Genomic DNA, 12,334 nt, shown 5'->3' on the forward strand with positions numbered 1-12,334 from the left:
GCCAATTTGCTTATAATTTTACCCCCAGGCAGAGATTTTTCATATCAAGGGTCCTTCAGATATTTTTAGCTGGAGATTGAACCCAGGATCTTGAACATTCAAAGCTATGATTCCTCCCCTAAGGAGGCTTGAATGTATATGGGGATCCCCCTCCCCAATTTAGGACAATTTAAGGGTCCCCTGGATATGGCTTGTACATATTTGCTGCAATTCTGCATGTTGTTGGTTTGCTTGAATTCCCTTGAAGTCAGTGAGATTTAAGCAACCAGACTGAGATTGCGGCACTTAAGTTACAGGCCACTGATTGTCACTTCTTCCACAAATATGTGAGATTCAAGTTATACTGTTGTGCAATTCTGTCTCCGGTGGCCTTGATTTCTTCAGGAAAACTGGATCCCCTAAAAGTGAAAACATTCCAATGCTGACGTGATTAGCAATGAATGAAACGTTCCCCAAAACTCCTAGCTATATATACATTATTTACACAATGGGTGTGATTGGCTAATTCCGGGCTGCTCCTATAGGCCAATCAGGTTGCGGATTCACCTCCTCCAGAAGCCTGATTGGCTGCCCCTGCAGGCCAATCAGGTTGCTGATTCACTTCTACCTGGAGCTGGATTGGGTGGCTTCTGCAGACCAGTCAGACTGCTGCATTCTGGATCCTATTGTTCTAGGATTCAGCTCAGTACATAACAGTCATTTAGACATTAAGACACAATGAGATGTTCATGGACTATAGTTGTCCTCTAGAAAGTGCAGAATTAGTTGGTAGCACTTTTTTTAGTACAGTCTGCGCACGTACACACACACACACAATTTAGTGATAGCATAGATTCATTATGAGTTGCATTATTTAGTAATTACATATAAAAAGAGTCAGGGAAATTTAACGCATTGGCTAAATATATGTATGTAACTCCTAGTTTTCACACGTTTGTGTGCCACAGCAGTCTTCCTGCTACCAAAGGCAGCTTATAATTTCATTGTCTTAATGACAACAACAGTCACTTTGCAACTTTCCTTCATTTCCAAAAATGAACAAATGGGCACTTTGTGGCAAGCAAGGTAAAATTACTTTCTTCCCCCTTCCCCTAGTCTTGAGAAAGTGTTAGTTTACAAGGCAAAGGTGGAAAGAACTTTGCCTCGCATTTCAAAGAGGTATACTGCAACTTAATTCTGCTAATGACAATTAACACAGATGGCTAAAAAAAGTAATTATCTCTTTTCGTTTTCTGCCACCTGTCACAAGTGAACTGTTTTCTTTAATTGCTCCAAATTACTCTTAATCACACAAAACAGCTATTTAAATCGGAGTTGCATCTTGAAGCCCAGGAGGAAGATTTAACACCTGAGTTGCGAGACTTTAAGAAACCATCATGGCGGCATAAGCTGAAATCCTTGAGACCAATCCCGGTTACACCAAAGTATAGCTTGAGCTGAGTAATTACAAAGTCAACCAGAAGGTTATCTCTATGTGCCAAGGATTTTATCTCCCTTCACTAAATTACAGCCACATCCTTAGGTGTGTGTAAATGCTTACATGACTACCCTTGTGAGGTAATGTTTGAGCCCTGGCATATGCGATCTAAAATGGGTTTGTCACATCACCTGTGCAGTTTGCTGAACTAAAACAGTTAATTTTTTTTAAAAAAGAATCTGAACTCCTTTCACTGTATCTTGGAATTCTGACATGGAACTCAGGGTGGGTCGATGAGTAGGGAGGAAGGATAGATTGGTTGCGGTAATGTGCAATTCTCCAAGCAAGCTTGTGCAAGGTGTTGAAAGTTACAGGCAATGTGAAATTCAGTATCCACCTCTTGCTACAAGCTTAGTACAGAATCCTCACTTAGAAGAAGTAGTAACAAATATAATTTATATAGTGCTTTAAATTGTTCAATGTGATGCCACATATATTATCTTGTTATCCCTACGGCAGCAGCACTTTAAGATAGGTCAGCAATATTATCCTCACGTTGTGGAAGCTGAAGGCGAATGACACAGACAACACCACCTTATGAGTGCATATCAGAGCCAAGATTCAAACCAACTCCTTCCTGATTCGTAGCTCAGTCTCTTCACCACTGTGCTACACGAGCTTTTGATATGTTGCCTAGGTATTTTACATTACCTTTCCCAAGTACAAACATAGTGCAATGTGGGGAAGAAGAAATACCACTGAAAATAACTGGAAATGTGAGCTACCCAAACCATCATAGAAATCCTATTGATCTAGAATCTAGGTGCTTCCATAACTCACGAATAAAAAACAAAAAACACACCAGCTGATCTTGCCTCAGTGCTGATGTAATGAAAGAGCACCATGGAATTTACTTTTTCTTTCCAGCTGATTTTCCATTGGCATTTGTTTTCCATTTATTCAATTCTTTAGTGAGACTATTGGGAAGCATCTTCCTGCCATGACCCAAAGTGACAGACTTTTCTCTCTGTAGGTTTAATCAGTGTGTCTTCTGACCCATAACGTATGCTCCCAGAAGACATTTGCAAAGTATTCAACATTTGTAGACTGACAGTTCATTATCCATTGTTAACCTAGTTGATAGATACATTATCCTTTTGATTTTTTCAAAACACACATAAAACTTAAATTATTAAGTATGCCTGTATATAATAGAATACGTTTTGTGTCTAAATACTGTTAAATTTTCACACAAGCCTTAAGTACAAATGAACAATGAACAAGGCCTTTTCTGAGCTTATCCCCCACTGCCCCCCTAAAAACCACTTCAAAGTACACATTACACTTCCAGGCTGACTTCAGACATTGCTTATTAGGAAACACAAGGCTGCTTTTTCATTAACTCCAGTTATTCACTTTGGTGAAATGTGTGTCTATGATTGTGACTATGGAAATATTTCATAGTCACAACATTTCAGGTTTACAGTTGAGCACATGGTTGGCCAATGTGGTACCCTCCATGAGTGTTGGACTACAGCTCCCATCTTCCTGACTGTTAGTCAAGGTGACTGAAACTAATGGGAGTTGTAGTCCAATCATATCTCAATGGCACCATGTGGTTATTCCTAGTCTTATACAAGGCAGAAGTAAACTCTTTAAAGAAATAGCAAGGGCCAGGTTGGGAACCTTAACCGGTAGCAGAGGATTGTGGGCATTGTGGAGAATAGAGTGATACAGGAGAATTTCAGGGAAGTGAATGTATCAGAAAGAGGAGAGTGGTTTGAGAAGCAAAATATAGTGTTCTTTTGTAAAAACAGGTTTTCTGCCCTATGTAATTTTTGTAACAATTGATATTACAAATCTTTGAAATTTCTCGACTGTACTATCTGCTGCAGAGCACAATGCAATGTGGAGCTTTAAAGTGCAAGTGTGAAATGAGATTGACTTGCCTCATACACTGAGGGGTGGATGTTAAGCTCTTGCCGCGACTGAAGAGAAGATGGGAAAATCCCATTGGACAGTGTATGATCACAGACTGAGCACGTGGATCACTGCCATTCTGTGAATGATACGTAGTGACATAACAGGACCCGTATGCTACAAAAATGAAAGGGTAGGGAATTCATTTATGTATATATTCTTTCATAATTATGTAAATTCATATTTATGTAAATAGTAATGTGTCAGCAGTGACTTCAAAGTGCTTTTCCTTAAAAACAAAAACCCAAATCCAACATCTTACAAATGTTATCTGTTGATCTCAGTGACTATCAGATAAAAGAAAATTGTCTAGATCCCCGAAAAGGCCCAACAGTCTCAAATGTGAGGAGATAATTATATTATTGATCCTTAAAGATTATTGTTCTTGTGGGAATGACAATTTTGCAAAGACTGCCCTTGGATCGCAACTGATGAGGTAGAACAAATTCATCTCAACCTTCTCATGACAGGGTTTTATTAAATTGCATATTCATCTCTTGTGTGAAATTAAAAGCAGGGGGATTGTGTTACAGAGAGTTACACACATCTTTTCCTAATTTAACATTGTAAGTCTTTGCACGATTAACAGTGTGGCAAGAAGAAAAATAATTGTGTGGGGTTTTTTCCATATGCAATCCCTCATAATAATTCAAAAATCAATATGCACCCTTTGAGAATTACACCCCACTCCTTCTTCATCCTAACAGTAAATTATGCAATTCAGGGTGGCCTTCTCTCATTTCCCTATGAATGGGAGATTGAGGATACCTAGGGGTAAACCAGGCATTATGTGTGTGTTTTTTTAAAGAAAATGTTTAACTATAACCACTGGGACTAGAATCATTGCTTCCAATGCCCTAATGTGAATATCAATAAGACACCGGTCCGTGGAGCTCCTTGCTTGATTTGACAGTTTAAAGGATCACTTAGTTAATTAGTTGCCTCTGCATCCTTTAGCTGCTCCCTGCCTTCTGCCTCCTCTTCTCATTTTCCTTTTTTTGACATGCTAGATTACATCATTACTGGTGGTTTCACTTGTTAACCACAACAGAAACGGAGAATATTTTAAGCGTTAATTATCTATGGTTTCTCATAAGACTTGTCTTTCACTCGGGTTCAAAAGGAAAACACCAGCTCCCATGTTTCAAGAGTGTCCTAGCATGTAATGCTACCTAGCCTTCATCTGGATGGTTTTGAAGAGTGTGTTATTGAAAAGAAACATTGACGACTTTGTGGACTGTACTAATGGCCTGTGACCTTAACTAAGAATCTGCTTTCTTTTTTCATTCTTGCACTTCAATACATTTCCTGATTATTTTCTTCTGTAATGTACACAAACAAGACTTCCTCTTGACAGATACATCTGTGATATGGTACATTTGCTGCACTGTACAATGTTCGTGCTACTGAAGCCCCTCTTTGTAGGGTTTGTTGAAAAGCATTTGAGCTCATCACCATATGCCCTACAACAGCCAAATTGGTTTGTGGTTCAGTATCTTATACAGTGGTAACTCGGGTTACAGATGCTTCAGGTTACAGATGCTTCAGGTTACAGACTCCACTAACCCAGAAATAGTATCTTGGGTTAAGAACTTTGCTTCAGGATGAGAACAGAAATCGTGTGGCAGCGGGAGGCCCCATTAGCTAAAGTGGTACCTCAGGTTAAGAATGGGCCTCCAGAACGAATTAAGTTCTTAACCCGAGGTACCACTGTAAACTGACAGTGAGACTGCAGAAATCCCTCAACAGGGCATTTAGGCAAAAATGGTGATGGTGCTAGGATATAGAGAGGTAGATAGGATAATCTGAATTTGATGGTGTCACCTCATGAGACTTGGAGGGCCCAAGTAAGATGCTTGCCAGTCCATCTGGTTTGTTAAAAGGAGCTGAGGTACAGATATTAACTCACCCACACTTCTTCTCTCTAGTAAACCAGTAGATATTTGTGGGAGAACCTTCATCCTTATGCCTTGAACAACACTGTATTTATGGTTAACAGGTAGGTAGCCGTGTTGGTCTGCCGTAGTCGAAACAAAATAAAAAAATTCCTTTCAGTAGCACCTTAGAGACCAGCTAAGTTTGTTATTGGTATGAGCTTTCATGTGCATGCACACTTCTTCAGATACTGTGTATTTATGCACAGTACAAAAGCCATCTGAAGACGAATCATTTGTAATCTAGTATCCTGTGACATTGGGTTTTGTTTGCAATCCCTAAAGGCAGTTCACCTTAAAGACGCTAAGGTCAAACACCAGAAGGATTTAGATACACTAAACAGATTGATAACCCCATTGTATCTCCACAATATTACTGTTTTACTTCAGCAAACTAGCAAATATTAGATGCTTCTGTGGGTATCATGGTAAATCACCACAATTTCCCTTGCCTCTGAGCTATAGCCCCATAACTGTGATCTCAGATTACTAGATGTGATCTAGTACCTTTGATGAGATTGAACAATTAGTTTTTGATAACATGCCTATTGGTGTGAAAGACTGAAAATTATGTCAATTGATCTCTACAACATTCATGTTGATTAAACAGCTGCCTTAAAATTTTGCTTTAAAAAAAACAACATCCATTCACCACATCACTGTATGAAGCATTATTTTAGATTAATATGCTACAGAGCTAGAGTGTTGGCTTTTGTGTGTGTTCAAACCTTGTTCAGGTTAGGGGTTTTTTTCTAATAAGGCTGTTTCCCATACTATTTGGTACCATTGGTCCATGCTTACTCCTGACAGGTCTCTCCACAAAAACAAAGTTCACTACAGCCAATCATAAACAAACAACCACACCCTTATACCAAACCCAACATCTCTCACCACCAAAGGAATACAAGCGAATAGTAAGGAGAACCCGCACAAGCGATGCTGACACAAAACCCCACACATACACTAAGTAGAATAGAAGCATTGCCATCCCACCCCACCCCCACTCACCAGGGCCCCCTCCACCTCTTTCCCCTTTTTCTTCCTAATGTAACACTAATGTCTCAACATAGGAAACTGATCTGTAGAAAATGTAACTTGGAAAAAGAGACATTGCACATACTTTTGTAAACCAAGAAATCCTTAAAAAATAATACCTTTTAAAAAATCCTTGTTCAGCTATCGTATAAAATTCACTGGGCTTGGAACTCTAAAGCAGGGGTAGTCAACCTTTTTATACCTACCACCCACTAATGCATCTTTCTTGATGGTGAAATCTCCTTACCGCCCACCAGTGCTTGATGGAAGGAGGATTCAACTTGTGCCGTAGAAACCCCTACCGCCCACCTAGAATCCTGAAACGCCCACTAGTGGGTGGTAGGGACCAGGTTGACAATCCCTGCTCTAAACCTACACAGAGTATTTGGGAGTCTGAATTGTTTTTCTATAGTTTATTTAACTGATCAGACAACCCCTTTATAAGGAGGCCACAAATTAAATGCAGTCCTGGCTCTCACTAGACGTTCTCCATCTAATGCAGGGTTTTCCAGTTTTATTTTGTGCGGCTTCCATCAGGAAAGGGCAGACCAAGTGGACTCTGTATGTGGAATGTGGAAGCTCCCAGACTTGACCTTTGATGGGGAGATAATATAACATTTCCCAGCTGCCCACTCAGGCAATACTGGAATCAAGCTCCTTCAATAGCCTTCAAATGATCCAGAGCGACATGCTGGAAATCTGTGTGGGTGTACAGCTGTGCAATAAGCAACTGAGGGGGAGGGATGCCACCCCATAAAAGCGGATGAGAGGTTTACCAAAGTATGGGCAGCATCTTTGTACCAGTGGGAGGACAAAGATGGCAAGGGGGGTGGGGGTGGGCCCAAGATGGCAAAGGCAGGAATCGGCCCAAATCTAGCAGTTGCGATTCCCAAGTTGAAAGAAAACACTTGAGAATTCTCTCTGCGCAGCTGTGAATTTTGAAGCCGCTTCCCTAGGAAAGCCAGGAGAAGCTGCTAAGGTTTTGTAGATTTTGCATGAGAGCCAGACAGGAAGGCAAGTTTCTTTGAAGGAAAGGCTACCTACTTGGCTTTTTTCAGGCCTTGAAAGGATGCACCTACAAGCTGCGGTCTCCGATAGAGAGCAAGCTCCTTTGCACCTAAGCCCATCTAGTGCTTAAAATTCACTTCCATTATAGTGCTTTGAGGTAGGGCAGGTGGAGAATCACCACTGTGGCTCCTCTGTCTCGCAGTCAGGCCTACAGTGGGGTGGGATTTTACTTGGGCATATACCTGTTCAGTTCACTGGCTCAAGAATCAGACTAAGGACTTCCAGTCAAACTTGCTCTCCCATATGATTTCAGGGAAACCTGGGAGGGGGAGGATCAAGCAGTTGCTCTGTGACCTTGGATCGGGTGGTCTTGGATGACATTTGAGAAGCCTTACGATGAGAGCATCTATGCCAGCTTACTGCCAGGCAGCTGCTGGAAGTGAATGGATTCCTCTTGCCTCAGAAGCTAAGAGAGCCAAAGTATGCCTGCTTTATTTGTTTATTTATAAATTTCTTCCTTCACTTCAGGACCAAGCTATAGATGAGGCTCTGTAGAGAGTGCTTTGATAATAAATAAGTTGTCATGATCGCACTGCCAAATATTTCTGTTCGCTGTGGCCTAGCAACTCAAGGCCTAATTCTTTCCAATAGAGGGCAGTGGTGTCATTTTAGCCAGTAATGGGAGCTGACAGACTTATTCCACACACAACAGGAGTAGCTTGATTTTTGATTTTTTTAAAAGGTAGTTTACTTCGTTCAACCTGGGAAATCACAGTATAACTGGCAGAGTTCATTTAAGCTAAATTGCACAAAGGCAGTTTGCTGGGTGTGGCCATATTACCAAATGCTGCTTTGTTCTCAACATTTGACGTTTGCAACTAGTCCAAACCCATTGTGTTGCTACAAAATCGCACAAATAATTTCTAGTGTTCCTGTTCAAAATATCAAAGAAACAAAACTTTAATTAATAATTTCTATATCATTTTTAGAATGCAGAAGCCTTCAGTGGTATTTCGTCTTATTATTCATCGTAAGAGCCCGATTAGCTCATTTATTTCTCACATATTGGGGAAACCAAGGCAAAGGCTTTCAAGAGCTTACCATTTAATTAACAGATGTGGAGGGATTTGAGCATGTACTGGAACAGCGAAAGCTGCCTCATACAGAATCGAGGTGATGGTCCATCTTGGTCTATTGACCAGCAGCAGCTTTGTGGGGTTTTAGACAGAAGCCTTTTCAGCACTAACACATTGCATTTACTGTACTACTATTTGACCCTTATTAACTGGAGATGGCACCTTGTACATGCAAAATATGTCCCCTTTGGCTAGCTACAGCCCTTCTCCATTCTGAAGACTGTATCTGTATTTTGTCACCAGTAATGCATTATCTTGCATGGCCATACAAGATTTTAACATGCAGTTCTGAGCTAGAATGATCACCACAAAATAATCTCTTTAAAAAATTCCTCTTTGTAACGTGGTATTGTAAAAGCGGTCGTAAGACATGAAAACCTGGGGAGAAAGCTAGTTTTCTAATACTTTTCTAGATATGGCAACTCACAGCTGTGCAATGCTGGTAAGTGTTCTTAGATTCACCATGTGATAAGATCTTTCAATCTTCATACTGTATGTGTTGCATGATGGGAAGGAGTTACAGCCACAGTAGCTGCAAAAGGCATGAAAGCAGTGGATGAGCATAGAGGACAGCTAGTTCTGGCAGCAGATATTCAAGAGGGACAAAGCTATTTATTTTAATCACAGAATTTAGGGTGATTCACACTTTGTTTTGTTCTTTTTGCACACTTTACCATAGTGACAGGGTAAATAACTCACAGGAAAATCTGCCCTGCAAATTCGTGGTAAAAAGATCTAATAGTGTTGGCTGGTCCTTGAACAACTAATATTAAAATGGCAGGAACAGTGTGGTAAGTACAAAAGAACAAGGCAAAGGAAAGACCTGGAGGCAATGGCTGTTGGGACAAGGGAGGCACTTGGTAGGTGATTTGTGGCTAGGATATAAAATCACAGTCAACAGTGGAGGGCACCAAGGCCATGTCCTAGAACCGGATAAATGGGAATTAGAAATATATTAATAGAGTTTGTTCTTAAGAGACATTTTTCTTTTATTTTGGCACTGGCTCCAAGTATTCATAAGGTAAAAGCTCAGCCTGCACAAAACAACAAAGTCTGTAAGTCTCTAATTATTGAGAGCCAAAAACTTTTCATGGTCATAAGAGCTTTATGATATTGGGAAAGCCCTTATAAATAGCCCTATTGATAGTCGGATACATTCTCCGCATAGTCACTAAAAGGGCTGATTAAGCTGACCCAATTTTTGTACTTGGTTTTTTTCATATAAAATAAAATCTGAACACATACAGAAACAAACAACCCAGATTTCTTTCCTTCTGTAAAGTGCTAATGTTCCAAACAAATACCTCCCTTCCTTTCACCCTCTTTCCTACAATGGTCATCACCATCATCATCATCAACTCAGCTTACATAAATTTATTACAAAGGAACAGCTGCTCTCTCTCTCTTTCCTCTTGCCCTCCTTCCGTATGAGAAAAACGTTGAAAATGAAAGAAAGTTAATTAGGCTATTGGTACGTTAAGCAAAATATTATTTCATTGCACCCAGCCTATACAAAGACAGTTTGCTTAAACAGTTGCTGATAAGAACACACAACTCAACCCAGGTCAATTTGAGACATTAAAATGTGTCAAAATTCAGAATTGGACTTACACACAAAAAGAAAAGCATCCTCAATTTAGAAAAGGCTCTTTGCTTGATTGTCACACTGACTCCACTTCCCAGCCAAATGGGCTCATCACACCACATGGATACCACAGGGGTTATTGAATATTTGTCAACAAGAACATGGGAAGCCAGCCCTCTTGATTTATTCTTCCATTTGAGATTACAGAATATTTTAAAGATATGTGGTGATATTCTTGTGTAGCTGCGTATTAACAGGGACTGCTTCTGAATTGCATCAGGGACCTGTCCTGTTATTTTGTTTCATTTAACTCATACTGATGAAATAAACTACTGATTTATTTCACTTGCAGCTGAAGAGCTGTTATCCCGATCTTCCTGATTCTTATATTAGCTTAGCAGATGTTCCAGTTCCTGGTGCACCAAAGAACACACTGTACACATTATACGTACCATGCTATGAGGTCGCAAATGCAGAATGTGGCCAGTGGAGAGTCAGATTCCATTCACTCTCCATAAAGGACAATGGGATGTGCTGGGAGAAGCTTCGGAGACAGAACCTCCAGATACAGGGAAATTTGAGACATGAAACTCAAACCTATCTCCCACTGAGTACAATGTGGTTAACTTCCAAGTAAGCAAGCATAAGATTGCAGCCTGGAAATGTGAAACTCCAAGCAACTTCAGGGAACATTCAGTCTTCCCAAAGTTGTCTCCTGAATCATTTGCCCCAGATATCCTGTGGTCTGTTCAGATTTTCTTTTCACTTCACCCTGTGTAAGGTTCTCCCACGTTCAAACCCTTAGAGAAATACTTTTTCATGTTAACATATGGGCTGACCAAGACAAGGCATTGCAAATCCTCCCAAAGCTTTCAAAAAACCAATGCAGACTGTTTTGGTAAGAAGGGCAAAGGCAACAGAAGTTGTCATTAAGGGTAGGCATGTTACAGAAAGAACCTGCCACCATATTTCCTGTTGTTCTTCAGCAGAGTCCTTACACTGTTCTTGATCTTTCTTGACCACTCCACAAACATCTGATGAGGAACCTGTCTCTGCTGAGTGAACATACACAGTGGTGTGGGTTGATGGCTGATTTATGCTTTCTTTGGCAATGTTTGTGCTTCACTTGAGAGGCTAGCATCACACTTTGATGATCAAAATAATGTTCCTTGGTTTGAGGCAATACAGTTACTGTACATCCATCCCACTGTGTCCAGTTGTGGGATAAGAAAAGAATTACTTCCAGAAAAGAATAACAGGCTTTATCTGTTCACAGGACACTTTTTTTTACTCTCAGACTGCACACATACTGTCAATGGGTGAGTTTAGCCAACAGTCAGTGGATACTACTGTGAACAAGTGCCTCCTAAGGCTCAGTCCACTATTACCCATTGAGGCACAGTGGCTAAGAATGTTGTAATAGAGTTGGATAGAACTCAGTTCTGATCTCCAATCAGCTACAAAGCTAGTCACTGCCTCCAAGCCTAACCTCCTTCACAGGGGACTCCTCCAGATAGCCTCTTTCTTGGGCATTCATTCTGATTTGCTTGTAGGGAGGTTATATGTCTTCCCACCCATCAGTGGTTATCCCACACTTTATTGTGTATTTCCCATCACTTTCCTAACTGCAAGAAGCCAGGTGGTGGTGGTTTTTTAAAAGTGAATTTCTTGCACCAGAGTGACAGAGCACTGTAATGCGCTTTAGTTGTGCAAACCTCAATTTCCAGTAAGCAACTGAATTCCTCTGCAAAGTATTGAGTGTTTGGAGGTGACCAGAGGTGTTCCAGGGATAAAGGGGAGGGGGACAGTGTATGCTAGCTTGATTACATTGGCAAAAAGTTAGGATCTACATTTTATAAAGGGGGGGGGGGACCCTGTTGCCTCCTATAATGTATTCCCAACTAGAAACAGTGTTTGTGGGATTTCTGAACACAGAGAGACACCTGACCCTTCATATGCGTGATACAATGGATGAAGCCAAAACTTGCAAATCATCACTAGGTAATGATTTCATTTGGTGAATGGGGAATAATTTCACTTAGAATTTACCAGCTGAAGGAAGTAAATATACAGAGGGTTTTTTAAATACACATCATAAAGCAACTATAGCAGTCACATTACCATGGAGTGCACATGCTATATGGTCTTTAGAGGACCTTGAAGTGTGCTCAGCTGATTATATAGCTCCTGTTTAGCATATGCATAAGCACAGAATCATCACATAAATACTATTAATGGG

The 12,334-nt window shown here is 40.5% G+C and overlaps 1 protein-coding gene across 2 annotated transcripts in view; it reads left to right on the plus strand.

Moving 5' to 3' along the window:
• PDZRN3 (PDZ domain containing ring finger 3) overlaps nucleotides 1-12,334 on the plus strand; it is a 173,944-nt gene that overhangs the window by 115,477 nt on the left and 46,133 nt on the right. The gene's annotated exons all lie outside the window — the stretch shown is intronic.

This window comes from Podarcis pityusensis (assembly GCF_964106645.2).
Source record: "Podarcis pityusensis genome assembly, chromosome: 2".
Classification (NCBI taxonomy): domain Eukaryota; kingdom Metazoa; phylum Chordata; class Lepidosauria; order Squamata; family Lacertidae; genus Podarcis; species Podarcis pityusensis.